We start from the raw sequence: 21,519 nt of genomic DNA on the forward strand, positions 1-21,519 counted from the left end.
AGCTACTGGATGTTTATATCACAGATACTCAACTTATCTGTGGTTATGAAGTTTTATGAGGAATACCCAAATATCTCTTGGAATATTTTTTAAATATAAATTTTAGGTACCCTGTGGCTTCTATGTGGAAAGGCAGATGTGATCAGTTACAAGTAATAGCTGTCAAGATATTATAAGGGGGACTACCTTCAAAATGTAGCCATAAGAAGCATTTTGGTTCCAACTGAGACAACTGGTTTCTTTGATCATGTCCACTCGCCTGTCAGTGTCCTATTTTGTTTTGTTTATTTTGATTTGTCTGGTTGTTTCATCTAGTGGGTAAGAAAGCATTCAATTATTCTAAACTCTGCTTTACATCACAGTAAAAAGTTTGTTTTCTGAGGGCATCCATGCACCCATTTTCAAGGCAACTCTGCTTAAAATATGCTAAAGCACCAAGGCAATTACATGCTGAAGAATGTATCCAAAGTTACACACTTGTGGAGTGGCACCAAGCAAAGCTACAGGGCACCTAAGGCAACTGGGCTATTCAAATTGAAATACATTTACATCCCCTATGGAAGACATGATCTTAATTTTCCACACAGGGAGTGTGCATTTCAAATGGGTTTACCTAAATTGAGTGACTCCATTTGAAATTCATACCCCCTGTTTGGGAGATTAAGGTCATGTCTTCCATGGGGGTATATGTATTTCAACTGGAATAGCCATTGCCTTGGGGTTTTTTTTCTTTGATCACGCTGCAAGTTTTTGTCATAGAAATATATTAGAATTGAAAATTTCAATATGTTTCTAATCCAAACCATCTCAATATTTTGTGCGAATTCTTGAATATTTACCTATAAGCTGTAACCGAGCTTTATTAACCAGGCATAACAAATACACACAAACCAAGCCATATGTGTAATTGGTTAGCTAAAGGTCTCATTGACCACAGCAATATGAAAGCATGTTTGTTATTTAACAAAACTAGACAGCCCTGGACAAGATCGATGAAGTTCAATTTGAATGCAAGTACATGCATGTCCACCTTATCATAACTAACCTTTTTCCTGAGTATGAAAGCTTACGAAGAGTAGGGGGCATTTCTTGTCAGAACTATATTGAAACCGATCAATATCCCACCACAAGCCAGGGTTGGCATTTTGTTATATCATACAAATGTTGCGAACCATCTTTCAATAGATAGACAGTTGCTTAAAACAGATGCTGATTTGGAAAGCAGATCCGAATGTAACCAGCTGGAATGAAGCAAACATTGGGTAGTATGGGATAATGTAACATTATAAAAACCCATGCGCCGTGCACGCAGATATCATATCTGATGGGTCGGGTTTGACACTATAATCTATCGCCGTAGTCCAGATTAAATATCACCAGGGATGCAAAATAAGTCCTGGCATGAGAGACATTTGTATGTTTCAATATATCTATTCTGAGTGCAAATCTATATTATGGTTCATGAATGCAATTTGTTTTTCTTCCAATGTAAAATTTTTTGTTACAATAAGTACAGGAAAATGTGTCTTTCTTTTATGATGCGATAGCATACATACAGCTCTGTTAAAGAAAATGATTTTATTTTCTCATGATTAAAAGTGTACCTGGCAATGATCATAAATATGTCTGGAGACTAAAAGATTCAGTAAAACGTATAGAATGCTCATAAATATGAAGTAAAAATATTGAATAATTAAATCTCTTTTATCTGCAATTAAAGATATAGAATATATCGCTTCAATGAAAAATCAAGTAAATTTACAAATATGTTATTATACCTTTACAATGATAATTATTTTTTCAATAATGAAAAAAATAAATTTTGTAGTAAAAAATACATATGTTTTTGCAGTCTCTCAACAATATATCTTTAAATTGTGTGTGCACTGTACTTCTAAATGTACTCAGGTAATATACAGAAATCCTTCTTTGCTCCCCTTTTGTCCCCGGCTTACACAGGTATGAATAAAAGTAATTTAAAAGCACCATCATTGAACATTAAAGCTCGCTTCATAAGCAATAACAATAATACAACTGCACACAGCGGCCATTTTAAGCGTAATTTCCGCTGCATAAAACTGTAACCACATGAACCATTCTGTTTTTCTTTCTCATGGTTTGGCCTAATTTCTAATAAATGAAACTGCTCATATTGATGCATGCTTGGACAAGCGTATATATTTACCGATATGAAAGAATCAATTTTTATGTTAAAGAAATCTGGCTGTGCTCCCCTTAGACGTGAAGGCCTGCTGGGGTTTCAGCTGGATAGAGATATTACATTTTCCTATGTTTGCTATTTCACATGCTGAAATCCCACCTCAATGTTATGCACCTGGATTTCAAATATTTTAATACTACATTTTTCTGTCTTCTTTTAACATTTCTGATATTATCTTAGTTTTATGCTTCATACGCAGTCAGTTCTGATGATATTCTACCATAGTAAGCAATTCCCAAGATGCTACCAAGGTAAGCAATTCCCAAGATTTAAAGTCAAACAATAAAATACACTATGTGATAAAAAATCTTTACTTTTTAATATTACATTTCAAGTAATCCTGAAGGTGCTTAAAAAGAAAAGAGATACAATATAAAAAAGTCATTGTTTTAAAGGAAGGTGACCTGATATATTTGGAAAATCAAATTCTTTAAAACTTACGTATAACATAAAATTTCTTCCCTTTCATGCGCTCATGCAAAAAGAACATGTAAATGTTTTTTGTAAATGTGACTAATTCCTAATGGAATTACCGACATTTATACAACGTGATTTTGGTAGTCTACAGTCTTTTTATTAATGATAATCACCATGATCATGTAATATATTGATTTCAAGTGAAAGGCTCTATTTTTCTCATAAACATATTCCAACTCAGTGTATTTCTGAAGATATCATCAAAAAACTGCCTATAGTCTCAAATACGGTATACCATATTTGAGACTAATTCGGCAGTTTTTTTTTATGATTTCTTCGGAAATATACCGATTTGGAACGCCAAATTTCAATATGTATATGAGAAAAATACGAGCTTTCATCTGATACCAAAATCAGCATTTTTATGAGGTAAAGTGGGGGATGAGATTGTCAATCAGGTTACCCACCTTTAATATGATACTTCAGCGAAGAACAAGAAAATACTAGAATGTGTATGGATAGCTGGCATGTGAAAATGACATACTCTGAAGTGTTGCAATATTGTTGCCGATTTTGATTTCGGTTGCAGTATTTTTTTGACCCTGGATAACATATTTTGGGCTCTTTTTGCTCATTTTTGGACTTTAATCACTAAGGTTTAAAAAAATGAGGTGAATATGCAGCATAGCTTGGTGTATGATTTACTTTGCAAAAATGCAATTAGCAAATATGCACCACCACTGTTCAAGTTTTTGTCACGAAAAGTTTTCCAACTCGGTAATTTATTATAGATGACAAATTAATGTACTTGTTCACAAAATGTACTTAAGAGAGTTGTTCACCTTTAACAATGACCCAAACTAATGGGGTCAAATGGGGGAATATAGCTACTTTCGTTCCAGCCGATCAATTTTGGCTGATTAAATGTCGGCCAGATTTATTTAAAAATCTCAGATTTTGTCAAAAATCAGCACATTAAGTTTTCTTTTTGCATAGTGTTTTATTTCATCGAAGTACATTACAATTGTGTAAAAATCATAATTTTTAAGACAGAATTGAGTGCCTCTTCTTTAGCAAATTTTGCTTTAACATATGTAAATCTTGCTTGAAAATCCCTCAGCCCACACACAAGGTAATAATAATAATACATTTTATATAAATAGACTATGTTATATACCGTTGTTGCATATTTTCTATGGTAAATTGACCGTCATTTATTGGTATCTCTGGAGCCGGGACAAATGCCTAGCAAATCTACAGTTAATTAAATTGGCAATGCATTGAAAAAAGGAACAAATTGGCGGAAATAATTACAATACAAGCAGCGGACCTCATTGTCAGTGCAATATTATAGCCATTATTACATGCGTGCCGAGCAGTGAGGTAACATACTCTAGTTAAGATCAGGTTTTAATTATATTGATCATTTGAAAGTTCTGTGTTATAAATTGAGTGGCTATTGCACAAGTCTTGTAGCTAAACTGAAATTTCAAAAGGTGAGCAAAATCCCAGTCTTAATTTTTGTCACCATAACAGCAGAAGCAAATTCTTTTCAAAGACCAACCCTTGTCCAGAAGAAGAAATCATTATATAAAAGAAACCTTGAATTGGAGTAGAAAAATTATGACGAGTTAAAATTGCACACAAATTGAGCAATTTGGACAAAATAAATAAGCAATTAAAATAATTTTGTTGACTGACTGATGACCTATCCTTTAAACTTGCATTTCCCAAGATTTTCACCTTATAACTTGAGAGTATATAACATTGCAGAAGATTTCCTGAAATATTTCCCCAAAGATTTCCCCAAATATGAATTTTGATCATTTGGGCTATTCCAGATGAAATCCATACACCCCCATGGAAGACATGATCTTAATCTCCCACACAGGGGGTGTAGACTTCAAATGGAATCACCCATTCAGGTAACCCCATTTGAAATTCACACTCTCTGCATGGAAGATGAAAATCATATCTTCCATGGGGGTACATAGATTTCAACAGGAATACAGCGGTGTAGCTGGGATTTTTTCCAGGGGGGGCAAGCCAAATTTCCCTGCACTTGGGGGGGGGGGGGGGGAGAGGGGGCGGGGGCCAAAATAATCGAATAGTATTGCATATCGTATGGATTCTCCATCTCTCTGCCCCTCCTCTACCTCTCTCCCCCTCTCTCTCCTCTCTTTTTTCCTCTTTCTCCATCCTTTTTCCTCTTTTTTCCTTGCACTAGGGGGCGGGGGCCCAAATAGGCCATTTTTGCCAGGGGGGCAATTGCCCCCTGCCCCCTGGCAGCTACGCCACTGCTGGAATACACCCCATTTCATCTGATGAATCACAAGAACATTGCTCAGCGTTACTGAGGGCGGGATGACATCATCTGAAGGAGGAGGAACGCTGATGAACAAGAGTAGACAGACAGGTCTAATCAAGGTGAGATTATGGACCAAGATGAAAGCGTTGACCTTTCTATTCTAAACTTTTTATTGCCTCTTTTGAAGTAATTTGTAATTTGATCAAGAAGCAGATCAAACTGCCTGCCATAGATTGACTAATCAGAATCAACATTGGGCTATTCCATTTAAAATCCACACTACCCCTGTGGAAGGTTTACCTAAAAGTCTTCCACAGGGGGAGTATGAGTTTTGAATAGAATAGACAATTGGGCAACTACCATTTGAAATACTCACTCCAGTTGTGGAAGATATTGGTAAAGCCATAATGCAGAGGGAGTATAAGTTGCAAAATGATTAACTCTGATCAATTACATTTAAAAAACATACTCCCCCTGTGGAAGATATTTCCAAAATCTTCCACAGGGGTAGTGTGGATTTTAAATGGAATAGCCCATTGTGCAACTTTGCAGATGCTATTACACTGATTACACTGTCAGAATTCCATTTATTTCAAGATGAAGGTGTCAAAGAGTATAATAAATTGAAAAGAGTTCCCCTTGAGTATCACATTCAATTAAAAACAAATTCAATGGTTAGACTATCATAATCACGTCTAACCCTGTCTTGACACCAATACTTTATAGGGCTTGGTAATTGGTGATATCAATACACACAAAAAACTGCTCCCAGCCTCCCAAAATCCTATCATTTGCTAATGATACAAATGAGTAGATGATGAACCTTAAGATGGGTTCTTTCAGACAGGGGCGTAGCCAGCTTTCTTGGTCGGGGGCAAAACAAAAATTTCTTTCCGGTTTTGATGGGGGGGACAAATAAATTCCCGGTTACATAATTTTGACCAGGTACTATTGGTCGGATATATACATGTACTGGTTTCATTTAGATGAAACTGGCAAGTTTGGAGAACTTCTTTCCCTTTCCCTTTTCCATATTCACTTTTTCTCCTTTTCTTTTCCTTTGCCACATACCAATTTTCTCTTTGATTTTTTGTCAGGTACACTTTAATCTTTCATTTATTGTTAGAGGGCACTTTTCACTTTCATTTTGTCAGGTGACACTTGGTCCCCCCCCCTCCCCTGGCTATGCTACTGCTTTCAGACAATCTTAGACAAAATCATCTCTAGATATAAAAAAAAAAAAAAAAGGCCAAAGTGATATTCCAGAATCTCAAATTGCAGGTGTCCCTGCACAAGAGTCTAGCAGAAAGCATTTCTAGAGTAAGTTATATCTGGTTACATCGAAAATCTGAACCGAAAATTACATCATGCTTATAAAGACATTTCTGTAGTATCATTTTACATACGAAATTCCCTTTGAGAAGTCACTAAAATTACAACTGAGAAAATATTGTTTAAAGCAACTTGCCCATCTGCTTTTACTTCAAAAACTAATCTACAAACAAAAAACTAGGGCATTGCCAACAAATGGTAAGGATGTTTTTTTTTCCTGCGTCCTTTTTACAATCATGTAAATTTAAACTGTTGCTCAGTCTTAACCTAAATCCCAGTGCTAATTCTTGACATGACATTTGAAGCATAGTAAATACCACTCGGATTCATATGCCTAACACACAGCATTTATTAAATAAAACTAGTTCTAAGTTCATCATTGGAGCCTTTTTGACCCCTTGCTATTATTTAAAAGGCTAGTCTAATGCTTTAAAAGTTAATGGAATCACGTCTTTGGAAGATGATCATGTGATAGTTCCCTGTCAGTGAGTCTGCATTGCAATATGTATGACAAATCATTTAGGGGTCCAATTTTCTTGGGGTTGCGGTAATAACATGTTGTACCTGAATAGCAACAACCCACACATTACACACAAAATGGAGGAACCAACAACAACAAAAACATGAAGATATATATTGCCCATGCAAGAATATTGTAAGTGACATTTTGGGTGAAATTTAGTTATTAATGGATTATAAAAAGATATTAAGCTATTTTTACAAATCTTATAAATTAATTAAATTGTAATTAAATAACTATAACATTAAAAACAATACCGTAAAAATTTGTTAATAAGCATATGTGCCTACCGTATTTCGTCAAATAAATGCCCCCGGGGGCGTTACATTTTTAGCACGGAAATTCCCATTAAAATCATTAGGTAAGCTTAAAAGTCACGCTAAAATGACGAACTATGAACTTTTGACACTGACTTTTGGTTCACTTCCGGTGTTCCGATGCAGATTTTTGCCAATTATTGACGCTATTATTGACCATGTGGGCAACTTGGTAAGCTTACTACACAAGATAGCATGGAAATATCGGCATTTTTTAAACATCTTGGTTGAAAGTGGTGGGAGGCGTTTATTTGAGGGGGGGCGACTATTTGACGAAATACGGTATTAACAAGTTGCTCAGTCAAGAACAAATTTTTACAGTAGTTTGAGCAAACTACCCTAAAATTTCTTCTTGTCCGAGCAACTTGTTAATAGGTACATGCTTAATAACAAATCATTACTGTACATAAGTAAAGAAATTGAAACACAACCATGCTTCTCTTGCAACATCACTCACTTACAATGTTATTGCACTGACACAACGGACATGAATCAACACAAAAAAAGCAGACACAACTATATAAAAATACAAACCAAGCAAACAACCAAACGAAACAAAACTAACTAAAGGACACAATTTTAGTCTTCTGCAATCTATATTTTATTCAAATTAGAAAATTAGAAAAAAATAGTTGCACATGCAAATTTGTGAGCTTTGAAGATGGTTGAAACATACTTTTATTTCATTGAGTGACTAAAGTATGCTCCAAAACATAAGTGGTATAACTGCAATTGATCTGAAATATTTTGGGGAACTCAGGACAGTTAATAAAAGTGTACTAGCTTGTATTGACACTTTAAATGGGTTTTATGCTCTGTTAGTGTCAAAAATGTACATTCTGCATGACATGACATTTTAAAAGCCAACAACATCTTTTATTGGTTAAATAAACTAACAAAGCAGGTTGCAGTGACATCATAACCATGATGAATGCTGGAAATACAGAGAGTGAGTAAACCACAACTCGAACAAACAAATATTTTATTCACTTGACTCTTTATGATTGCTCTTTACAATACGTTCGAAGATATACATTTTGTTTTTGATTACTGCTTCAAACTCTGCCAAAAATGGCTTTCACAACTTCAAAATTTGAGCTTTGTATTTCAATCCTCAATATGAACATAATATATTAAAATATTCTAAACTTCAACTTGTTAAAAACAATCAAATTGCATTTGCTAATTAATCAGGCTTAATATGCATTCTCCTCATAAATGTATCGACGTCATCCAAGTTATACAACTATATAAGAAGCTTTGATTTGAAAGTGAAAAACCTCTTGATTTAATTATCATCCAACGCAATATACACTTTAAAATAGTCAGTTGTTGAGAACATGGTATCTACGTAGTGAAAAATCTAAGACGCTGATTAAATTACGGCAAATTGGCTGACATCCAGATAGTTTTCCAGTAAATTTGTTAAAGTAAAATAGCTATTTTAGGTTCTCTGATGGAATTAAATGTCTGACTGATAGGATGCTAGTTCAAAGAATGAGTCTGAAAATGTCTTTTGTAGTTTGAAAGCACTATATCTCAACAGAGAGGGCAGACATGATTCTGAGTTAATTTTCTCAAGAGCTCTTCCACATTTTTGTGACATCAAAAGTAAAGAAGTATAAAAACTAAATTTAAATTAACATTTTGTTGTGAGTGACTGTGCAAGTCACTTTTAATTCAAAGTTACAATTCTACAGTAGAAGCATACATGGTAAATCTGTTAACTGTGAACACGCATACACATTTTCCCAAAAAAGTTGAGATCTATTGAAAATGTACATTATGATAGTTTGTAAATTCCTATTTTTTTATCATTGCTAAACAATTGGTTTCAAATCATATATTAAGATCAACTTAATCGAGTAAACACAGAAAGTTATACAATTAAATAAAGATAAATGTGCATAGCAATTTATTCTAAGATTTTATTTCGATATACGTGTCGAAATAAAAGGAGAATAGAAACACCGCGTGCGAATCAGAGAAACATTTGCTGTGCATTGGGACCGCGTCGGAAGCTGTGAGCTCCGAATAATTTGACGATTTTTGCGGTCCAAAATCACATTTCTTTGACAAAAACAGTTTTGTCGTTTTATTTGACATTGTCGGAGAGCCGATATTTATATAGTTTACGCTATCACGGCGAAATAGGATCATTTTCATCCACTTTTATCGCACGTGAGAATGGCGGAGCAGAATTCGACAGGTATGTCGCCTAATGCTAAGTCAGCGTCGATACAATCGGCAGCTGCCAACAAGCATAGCTCTACACGTGGTGAGGGCAAAACAAGCAAAAAAGATTTGCCAGTTCCTTCGGCTGTGCCTAAGAAGAAGCCAGGCAAACAGCAGCCCCAGGGCAATACTAGTTCTAAGACTGGTGATACTGAAACTGATAGACTGGGTTCAATTGAGAAACTCTTGATCCAGATGCATAGAGATTCACATGAGCAAAAGGCTGAATTTACAGCCAGAATTGACAAGATAGAGAAAGAATATGCTAGCAATAGTAATATGCAGTATATGTACCATGACTCCGACTCAATGAGCGGTGAACAGTGTGAAAATGCTTATCCAAATTATGGATATTATGGCGGGGGTGAACATGATGTCATGGATATGACCAGTGACGCTATGAGTGAAACTCATGCTTATGATGATAGCACTGGTGCTATTGCTGCCCCAGAGGAACTAAATGAGCAGGTGCTGAGCACTATTAGTGACTTGGTGAAAGAGTCTGAGAAACAAAACGTGTCTAAAGATACACCCCCTCCAGCAGCAAAGCCCACGGGCTTTGCAAGGAAATTTGCCGATGTTGCGGAGGTGGGGCCTCCGCTTAATGGGGAATTGACAACAGAGATCAATACCATGTTGGAGATGAAACTGAAAGAAAACAAGATCGCAGAGTTACTTGCAAAACATATCGCACCCTCCAACCTGTCTCGCTTAAATCGCCCAAGGTAAATCCGCCCATTTGGGCATCAATGACTCCTAAGACACGTGCATTTGACATACGCTACAAAGAATCCAGAATTCTTTAACTGGTGGAATGTGTGCTCTTATGCGCTCCATTGGAGATGACAAGCTTACATCAGAGCTGGAAGAGGTGGTTGCACTGCTGTGCAACGCCAACTATGAACTGAGCAATGCTCGAAAGGACCACATTAAACCTCAGTTAAACCCGGCCTATGGCCACTTGTGCCAGACTCAAACTGGGTCAGATTTCTTGTTTGGAGATGATCTCCAACGTAATGTGAAAGATATTACAGAGGAGAAAAAAGCTGTCATGATGTGCACAAAACAGGGAAGCCATATAAGACTTTCGGGAAGAATCCAAGATTCCACCCCTATTCTCACGCAAGGCATGCACCAATCCAACTTTCATCAGAGAAGGGACAGTATCGCCCTGGACCTTTTTTAGGGAACAGATCACCCCAGATGCAGGCACCTTACCGCCAGCAACCGCTGTACCGTCAGGGATATCAGCAAGCGCAGTGGCGCCAGACATTGCCTCCCCAGAAACTGTACAACAGAGGGAAAGCACCCTCTACTCAAACCAGACCAAGCCAGTAGTAAAACCTGCAGAGGTAGGTGAGTGCAGTGATGCAAATATAGTAGGTGGTCGATTGAAGTCATGTGTATCTGAATGGTATAAATATACATCGGATCCTTCGATTATAGAGGCAGTTAAAGGCTATAGATTAGATTTTAAAGAATTGCCCCCTGATCAAACTGTTAAGCCACATCCATATAATTTGTCAGAAATGGAAACAAATGCAATTGATGAGGAAGTGAAATCCTTATTACGGAAGGATGTGATTGAACGTATTTCAACCAGAAGAGGGTGATTTTTGGTCAAATATTTTTCACGTCCCAAAAGGACGGAGGTAGACGTGATACTAGATCTATCCCAATTAAATAAATACTTGACCTATCAGCACTTTAAAATGGATACATTTGAAGTTGCAAGAAAGCTAATTTCTCATGATTGCTACATGGCTTCAATCGACCTCAAAGATGCCTATTATTCAGTACCCATATCAAAACAGCATAGGAAATACCTGAAATTTCTTTGGAATGGTGTTTTATATCAGTATAAAGCTCTACCAAATGGACTTTCCTCAGCTCCAAGGCTATTTACCAAGGTGTTAAAACCACCTTTTTCCAAATTGAGGAGCCTAGGTTACTGTATTGTTGGGTACATAGATGATACCCTCATTATTGCTCCATCAAAACAGGAAGCAGAACAGGCAGTGCACCACACAGCCAATGTCTTGTCTAAGCTGGGGTTTATTATTCACCCAAGAAAATCAATATTTGAGCCAACACAACAAATTAAATTCCTAGGCTTTGTGATAAACTCAAGTGACATGACAGTGTCATTAACAGGAGACAAGAGACTTGATATAAAGAACAGGTGTATTGAACTCTTGCGTAAACAAAAACCAAGTATTAGACAAATAGCTGCAGTTGTTGGGAAAATAGTCGCAGCATCCCCTGCAGTTCAATATGCCCAACTGCATTACAGAGCTTTGGAAATTACAAAAATTGTATCTCTCAAGCATAATGCTGGTAATTTTGAGGCAAAAACTGTTTTGAGACAATCTGCTAGAAATGATCTGGATTGGTGGATTTGCAACATTGATCAGGAAACAACTAGGGCACAGGTTCAGGTACCTAATGCAGATATACAGATTGAAAGTGATGCCAGTGGCTTAGGATGGGGTGGTACAAATGGTATTGATGAGATTGGTGGTAAATGGAATGCCCAGGAACAGCAGTTGTTTGAGTCGTCAGGCATTAACACCATGGAGTTGCTAGCTGCATTTTTTACGGTGCGAGCATTTTGTAAACAAATGAAAAACAAACATGTTCATGTTAAATGTGACAACCAAACAGCGGTGACTTACATCAATAATATGGGGGTACTGTTCAACTGGGTGCAATGCTTTGGCAAAGGAGTTATGGCAGTGGTGCATTGAGCATGATATGTGGCTGTCCGCATCTTATTTACCCGTAGAGTATAATGTAATCGCAGACCAAAGGTCCCGCAAAGTCCAAGATCAAACGGAATGGATGCTGGACAAGGGTGTGTTTGATGAACTGTGCAGTCGGCTAGGTCAGCCAGATATTGACCTATTTGCATCTAGACTGAACAAGCAGGTAACCAAGTACATATCATGGAAACCTGACCCAGATGCTGAAGCGACTGATGCATTTACAGTCAATTGGGGAAATTTTTTCTTTTATGCTTTCCCTCCATTCTGTTTGATCTATACTTGCCTCCAGAAAATAGAAATGGAAAAAGCAGAAGGTATTATTATACTCCCTAAATGGCCTACTCAGCCATGGTTTGCTAAAGTATTGCACATGCTGGTTGCCCAGCCCATTCTCTTGCCCAAAGGTGTCATCTCTCGGCCCATATCAGGGGTAAAACACCCACTCACTCATAAATTACGCCTTTTGTGTTGCAGATTGTCCGGAGATCACTGCAAGAGCAAGGAGTTCAAGGGAGGCGTTGCTCATTATTGAGCAATCATGGCGACCCTCGACAGCTAAACAGTACCATGTGTATATTACAAGATGGCTTGACTTTTGCAGTAGATGGGGCACTAATCCTATGCAATCGGATGTAGGCCCTGTTCTCAGTTTTCTTACTGAACAGTTCAGCAATTTCAATTTAAGTTATAGTGCTATGAATACATGTACATGTAGGTGTGCACTATCTACATTTCTTATTATACCAGGAGCTCACACAGCTGGTACTCATCCCTTAATAACAAGATTTATTAAGGGTGTATTTCAAATTCGTCCTACATTACCAAGATACAGTGAAGTTTGGGATGTCACAATTGTGTTGAATTATTTGAAATCTCTACATCCAATCAATCAATTGCGTTTGAGAGATTTGACATTCAAACTTACAATGCTGATGGCATTGACTACAGGGCAAAGAGTACAGACACTTCACATGTTAAATTTAGAAGACATGGTGGTTCACAGTAACGACATAACATTTTATTGCTCTAAATTGCTTAAACAATCTAAGCCTGGCAATGTAGGAATGAAAATTGAGTTCAAATCATATAATGTAGATAAACGTGTATGTGTGCTTTCAGTGCTACAGCACTATATTAAGGTTACTAAAAGTTTAAGAGGAGATGAGCAGCAATTGCTGATTAGTTTTAGAAAGCCACATGGTAAAGTGACTAAGGACACTATTTCAGGCTGGATAAAACGCACTATGAAAGCAGCAGGTGTCAATATAGAGGTATTCAAGTCGCATTCAACACGAGCAGCATCTTGTTCTGCGGCAAACTCTAGACATGTACCTATTACAGATATACTAGCTGCAGCAGGATGGTCTGGGGAAAAAACTTTCCAGCAACATTACAATAAGCCTGTTGTGAAACAAAGTGAATTTGCTAATGCTGTGTTGGAGTAAGACACGTAAAGAAAACAAAGAAACTCTACATTCTACAAGTAGCCCAAGGCTCTTACTATGTTTATTAAAAAGTAAACATGTATTGTGTATAAACAAGCAAAAAATTGGTAATGGTTGATATTACAAGTTGTCCAAGAAGGACAATACTCTGATGTACTTTTGCATGTATGATTAAAGACTTGTTGTTGGTGAAAACTTACCATTGTTTTCAGTTTGTTGTTGTGCTATGAGGCTAGACTTGCTTTAAAGTCTCCTTTTATTTCGGACACGTATATCGAAATAAAATAGGAAGATTAAACGAGAACTTACCTTAGTTCAAGTTTGATCCTTATTTTATGAAGATATGGTGAGTGGAGGAATAAAATGCCCTCCCTCCCATACCCAAGTCTTCATAAATATGCAATAAGCAAGACAACACACCTTTTGTGAGGTGACCTGTTTGGTTTTATATTATTATTATCAAGCTAGCCTCATTACTTTCAAGGCTGATTCGCACGCGGTGTTTCTATTCTCATTTTATTCCTCCACTCACCATATCTTCATAAAATAAGGATCAAACTTCGAACTAAGGTAAGTTCTCGTTTAATCTTCCTATTATGGCTGTGAGGGCGCTATGCTTGTTCATTGCTAGTTTTCATTGGCTGGTAATTTCCACTGACATTATTGATTAATTGATTGAATTGGTATTCAGTGGCTATTTCAAATCATTCATTCTGCATGCTGTATGTTGTTGAAAAGAGTAGACACATATCTACACTATGTTCCAGATTTTTGTTGACCATGTTTTAAAACTTTACCCTTATAGACCACTTGACATCATTGTTTATCAACAAAGGCCAGGGACTGGTCTATCGATATGCTTGAATGAACCGCTACACTGTTCAATGGCATTCTTGTACTATATGAAATGTAGTGGGCGATTTAAAATGCATGTGCCCTGAGCAAACTACGATGCGTACACACACTGCACAGCAAAGAACAATGGAAATTGCCATAATTTGCACGCATACTGCCGGGCAATGACGTCACATGTCAAGTGGTCTCTACCTAACCACAAAGCCATTATCAACTTTGTTTGAAGATGCCAGGATAACTGAAAACCAATTGAGCAAACAATAATCATCTTGTCATTTATAGGTTAAGCTTACCAAAATAAACAGAATAATTTATTCAGTTTGTTCTATACTTAGTTAATAACCTCATATGTAGTATATAAATATCTTATACAATGCAGTTCTGGTTATTATCTCCTATTAGCAAAGGCAATAAAATACAAATTGCAATATTACGATACTGTAATTTTATAATACTCCTACGTAATGGATGGCAAATATCATTATTTATCATACTGCTGGTCAAGGTTAAATACTAACATGATTTCCATAAAATGAATTATTGTTTTATTTCAGGAAAACTTCTTCATTACAGCATGGAAAGTAGGAGCACAAGTGGACAAATTATACCGAGGAGGGCTTTTTTTACAATATACAAAGATTGAATGTTTTATGAGTACAATGGTAAGAATATTTTCATGAGGTGAAATGTGGACTAGCTGTTCCATTCAACGAGGCTTTGCCAAGTTGAATGGAACAGTTTATATTTCACCTCGTGAAAATATTCTTTCCATCAAACAAATAAAAACATTCAATATTTGTTTTATGTAACTCATATAATAGTTATTTTTCTTCCACTTAATTCTATAAATCATCAGGAAAACAAAATAAATTACAAAAAAACTGTATTCATTTTAGAAGTGACACCCACACCTATAATTGGCGAGTCGAGGTGGTCACCGTTCGCGATATACGCCCGCGTCGGTCAGCGTTGCCATGGTAGCTGCGCGCCAGTGCAATGGAAAATGGAGTGCAATAGTCTTTTTCTATAAATAGCAAAGGTATTCAATAGTAATTGACCAATCAAATGATAAGAATCTTTGTATGAGTTATACAACTATTTTTATTCACCGATACAATACTGCTGATGGGGTGATGCTGCTATTAATGCACACAACTGATCAAGCTAAATGAATATGATATATGTTGTTAAAACTAAATTGGAGTCTGACATATGATCCAAATATATTTAACTTCTGTTGTGCGTGTACTTTGTTTAAGAAAAATGTAAGCAATCACATCTCATGAACTATTAATCAAATATTGATGGATTATTTGGTATACAGTCTGTCTAGTCTGAAGTACAAAGTACCGACGCGGACGCACACATTGTGCCGACTTTGAAGGCACGCATACCTGCAGCAGAGACGCAGCACTGCGCACTGTTTATGCGCTGTGTACGCGTGCATTGTCACTTTGTACTTCAGAGTGGACAAACTGTAGTGTAGCCTCATCTGTAAATGGGGTAATATTATTAAATTAAAATTTGATGATTTAAGTCACCTGCTAAAATGTGTGAAATGATTTGGGACGATTTTACACCATTTTAAAGCAGACAATTCATGCTTTTTGAATCTCTAAGAAAATTCCATATTTCCTGCCAATATTTTAAATGAAGTCCTCCAATCCACAGGGCCTATTTTTATTGAGACACTCTATAGAGAAGAAATAGGTTTTTGTTGAGAACTTAATTTGATTTAAATGAGAGAAAAATGAGACCAATAACATATAGTGATACAGCAAAAGGGGTTTGGAAGAATGAAGACTACAATAACATGATGTTGAGTTACAAGAGAGCATCCAAGTCATTTTGATATGAAATTTTTTAAATTTTACTTTTGAAAATGATACCATGGAAAATATGCTGTAGCTATTATCCCTGAGAAACTCAATTACATCACTCACATGAGATTTGTGGCTCACGGTCTTACAATAAACCAAGGCTTTTCAAAGTTTCATATATCAAATTGCAATATCTTCCAATGGATCAATAACAATATTCAATAGCAATAGCAATGTCATTTCCATATCACTGCACATATGTAAAGAACAGCTCAAATTTGAAAATAAATTGCTTTGGGTTCCAAAATTGATTGCTGGTCAAGATTGGCCTATTCTGGTTGAAATCTATACACCCCCTATGGAAGACATGATCTTAATCTTCCACAATATCTTCCAATGGATCGATAACAATATTCAATAGCAATAGCGATGTCATTTCCGTATCATTGCACGTATGAAAAGAACAGCTCAAATTTGAAAATAAATTGCTTTGGGTTCCAAAATTGATTGCTGGTCAAGACTGGGCTATTCCAATCTATACACCCCCTATGAAAGACATGATCTTAATCTTCCACATGGGGTGTGGATTTCAAATGGAGTCACCTATTCAGGGTTGTCTGCTCCAAATTGGGTTGTTCCAGTTGAAATCTATACACCCCCTAATGGAAGACATGATCTTAATCTCCCACACAGGGAGTGTAGAATTCAAATGGAGTCAACAACTTATGTAACCCCATTTGAAATTCACACTCCCTGTGTGGAAGTTTTAAGTCATGTTTTCCATAGGGGGTGTAAGGATTTCAACTGAAATAGCCCATTGTGACAATTATTTCTCATGAATTTTATTTTTGCACATATTTCACTTTTTCAAATACCATTTGTCATATTTATTGAAAAGTGAAAATCCTTGTATTTTTGCTTCATCTTTTATTTGTATGCCAAAACAAGTAATTTCCTCCTGTAGCATACTTATTTGCAGTATCCACACCGGTATACCAATCCATATGATTAGGAGCAACTTATTTGTAATGCAATCAAGCAAAATGATTGGTTGCCACTAAAATTGATGAGTTATGGCAAAAATAAGGATTTAACTAAATCTCTCAAACACAGTAATTCCAATTCTGACGATATTTTCAGCATATTATAAGCCTGGGCCAGAATTTTAAACAAGTGAAATCAATAACAGATTCATTTTGCTTGATTGCTTTATATATTTCAGGTTCATCTGCAGATACTAAAAATATATTCTACAACTTAGTATACAGTTGATTGAATCGTAAAGGCATATCAGTAGCCATCGATCTCTTTCTTTAGTCATACAAATTTTCTGTCCTCCAATATTCTTGTTAATTTGCCTTCTCCCACCTTTCTCTTTCTCTGGTTTATCCTTAGTGTAAGAGAGCATGAAATAATAACAGGATTAGAGTTAGGGTTAGGGTTAGGGTAGGATTAGGATTAGGGTTAGGATTAGAGTTGGGATTTGTTTGGTATTCTCTTACACGAAGGATACACCCAGGTGGCGAGTGGCATGATAGAGCCGGCAACTTGTGAAACCGCCTCGGTCGTATGGCATTTTCCATATACTGGTTAATTTTGTGGGGTTCATTATCGAACCCCAACGGTTTTAGCTTGTATTTATATTATTTATTAACATAGGCCTATTTGTTTGTGATATTTCAAGCGCTTTTAAAATTTCAAAATAATCCCATTCAATTACACGGTTGACGATGGAAATTTACTGAATTTAGAGAATGCACTGCGACCACCACCTGGATACACCCTTTCTCTCTGCCATTTTCTATTTTCCTTCTTTCTCTCCCTCTCCAGTCTGTCTCTTTCTCTCTTTTTGTAGTTTCCCCTCTATTCATCCTCTCTCTAACTTAGTCTCCCCTCCCCCTCACCCTCTCTCCCAACTTTAATCACCTTCCTTCCCTGCCCTTCTCTCTTCTTTCAATTTAATCTTGTGTTACTTTGTTGCAAACTGTTCTTGCTCTTTTTCTCTCCTTCTATTATTCTCTCTCCTTTTATCACTCTCTCGGTGCTAATCTTCCCTTTCAATGTAACCTTGCGTTATTTTGTAGTAAATTATTCTTGAAATGGAAAGTTAAGATTGATGCTTCATGTTATGCCCCAAAAGTTATAGTTGATCACAATATTGCTGTTAACCCCCTGAGTACTACCTGCCGATTTTTGTGTGTGTGGTGAAATTATTCTAACAATTTTGCTGATTGGTCCAATTGTGCTGATTGGTCCAATTGATAATGAAAACTTCTTTATGGCCAATCGGTAGGTAGTTCTCATGGGGTTAAAGAACAATATTACAAAACCAGACATGTCCTTTGAAAAAGGTTTTTGTCAAAATGTCAAAATATTTTATCAAGATAAACTAAGATTTAAAATTGTCAAATTGACAGCTTTAAAATGATATAAGATATGTTGCCTAAGGGTTTTTTCTCATTAAAATCAATACTTGATGAAGACATTCTTTTATTTCAATAGGTATTGATATATTCAATGTCATAATATCTCCACCTGTGCTCATGAAACAAGTCACCTATCTTCTAAAGATATTACGTTACATACAGCTTCATGAGTAATAATATACTTGCTTTAAATTGCTACTTCCTAAGATAGCGCAAATGAAGACTGTGCATTGATATATGTATTTCATTTTACACTAAAGTTACTTTCAACTGAAGATAGCACATGTTAATCAGACATTAACATAGCGTAAAAACTCAATAGTTAGCATATGTGCTTACTATCGAGCGCTTTTAAAAAACATGAAATTGTACCAAAGTCCGGCGCTTTACTAACTGAGCTAATGGGGTTGACACACATTTGAAGGTTTACTTGTTTGCATATAACTATGTTGATGGAGCTCTGCATGTTTGCATGTTTTAAAAGTGCTCGATAGTAAGCACATATGCTAACTATGAGTTTTTACAGTATACTTGTCCATGCATATTGCTATCTGGTCTACTGAGGATACAGCAAGATAATCACAAATATTTTTGTCCTTTTTTTAAAATCTAATTTGCTACCTACTGAAGATAGTATAAGTAAATTAGGTAATAATAAACACATCTTATTTTAATTTTAAAATTGCTATCTTCAGAAGATAACTCTGATTGCTATCTTCTGAAGCTATCTTCAGAAGATAACTCTGATTGCTATCTTCTGAAGCTATCTTCAGAAGATAACTCTGGTTGCTATCTTCTGAAGATAGTTCCAGCTGCTATCTTTTAGATACCCAGCAAACACAAAACGTTTTACAGAAAATGTTTAAATGTCGTGTTATATAAAGGGTATAGAACATTTTAACAACATTAAGAAAACATTTTTGAAAACTTTATGCAAAATATTTTAACATAATATTATTAGCTTTGACAAAATATTTAGCAAAAATGTTTGCCAAACATTTTGATAATATTTTTTTGAAATGTTGTTGTAGTGTTTTTTATATGAATAATGAAACATTTTTAAAATGTTTTCATAACCTTTATATAACCCGTCATTTAAATCTTATTAAAAACCAAAACCAAAACGTGTTGTAAATTTTTTTTTTGTGTTTGCAGTGGTTACCCCAATTGCATTCTGGAGCTATCTTCCGAAGATAGCTCTAGCTGCTATCTTCTGAAGATATATCCAGTTACAATCTACCCATCAAGATAGCAAGCAAAACTTGAAGATTTTGTTAATTGTCCATAATGGGTATTTTAATTGCTATCTACTGAAGATGGCAAAGTTTAAGCACATTATACAGTCCTATATTTGCTCATATTGTATCTCAAGATAGCAAAACCTGAATCACATGGGCTTTAGTTCATCTGCTATTATAATTTAAATTGTTACCTGCAAAGTAATATCTAAATTTCTGAAGATAGTATAATAAAAGCATATATTAAATGGAACACATATTCTTCTTATATTTGCTATCTACTGAAGATACTACTAGCTGGAAGCTGGCTAATTGGACTATTCAAGCTGAAATCCATAGGATTGGATTGGATAAGAAACAATGATGTTTACTAATTATTTTGCATCATAACATGATCTATTATTAGAAAACCAAAATTGTTTATATCAAATTTGTGACACGGTCTGCACAATGGGGCCAAAGGAGGCATTTTTGAAAATTTGAGTTGTATAATTATTACCATGTATACAAACAAAGGTTTAGCATACTTGGTTCTAACTTTCTGAAGTTTTGTGATGTTGTTTTTTCTTATGTATTGCATTGCTTTTTACTCCATTATTTTGCTTTTTACTCCATTTTTTTACTTTTATCTCAATTTCAAATACCATTTCAAATTTGCTACCTTTGGCCCCATGGAACAGATTGTGTCACATTTTACAAAAATAAATACAGTATCAAAGGTTTTAGTTTGATTTTCTCCCTTGTAAGGCTAAAAAAATAATGCTATGTCTCAAAGCCCATGGCAGTTTCAAAAACAAATGTAGAATGAGGTTTTTTGTTTAAGATTTTTGTTTTTTTCAAAGATTTTTTTAAAACAAAGTTTTGAATTAAGATGTCATTTTCGAGTGTTCAAAAGTACACAGCATATCAATTGTTTTATACCTAAACAATGCGAGTATCGAATCAAGTAACTTTTCTACCAAATTTGTCTCAGAATTTCATGATTTTAGGGCAAAAAACTGAAGAAAAAAAACCTAACAAAAATTAATTTGCCATTTCAACTGACATGGATGTGCTAAGAAAAAACGAACGTGCGCATGGGCTTTGAGACATAACATTTTTTTAGCCTAACCTATTTAGCCATAAGAGTACATGGATAACATTGATAGATCTTTATAAGGTTAAGTACCAATAAGTAGTTGACTTCCGGCAGTACACTTAAGACATGATGCATGCGACTTAACCACAACATCCGAAAGACTTAATGGTCACCAATGTACTCCAATGTTTCAATGCTATCAAGTCACTTAAAGGTATCCAGTATTTCCAAGCTTTCAATAAGTAGTGTTACATTACACTGTATAAATTATGTACCAAATGGCAAATGCGGCCTGATTTAAAAGACTGACAACCTTTCATTCATCAAAATGTGACCTCCATTAGATATAATACTTCCAGTTTATCCTGTAGACAGCGTGTCTTTAAGATCCGTAACTGAGATCCAATATGAGACTCACATCAGCATTGACAGATGAATATAACATCAAGAGAACTCATTATGATCAGCCTTATCTTACATAATTTAGCACAACAGTGGCTCTCTGGACTATCATGGATAGATAATATTTGAGATAAAATCCA

General features: G+C 35.7%; 1 protein-coding gene and 1 long non-coding RNA gene across 2 annotated transcripts in view; one reads left to right on the top strand and one right to left on the bottom strand.

Annotated features, from left to right (window-relative positions):
• The window catches only part of LOC140152363 (neurexin-1-like), a 241,557-nt gene that overhangs the window by 219,641 nt on the left and 397 nt on the right, over positions 1–21,519 (bottom strand).
• On the top strand, positions 10,491–13,759 carry LOC140153642 (uncharacterized). Its single transcript, XR_011859131.1, has 2 exons — positions 10,491–10,706; positions 12,590–13,759. It is a non-coding gene; the product is annotated as an uncharacterized lncRNA (long non-coding RNA).

This window comes from Amphiura filiformis, chromosome 5 (assembly GCF_039555335.1).
Source record: "Amphiura filiformis chromosome 5, Afil_fr2py, whole genome shotgun sequence".
In the NCBI taxonomy this organism is placed as follows: domain Eukaryota; kingdom Metazoa; phylum Echinodermata; class Ophiuroidea; order Amphilepidida; family Amphiuridae; genus Amphiura; species Amphiura filiformis.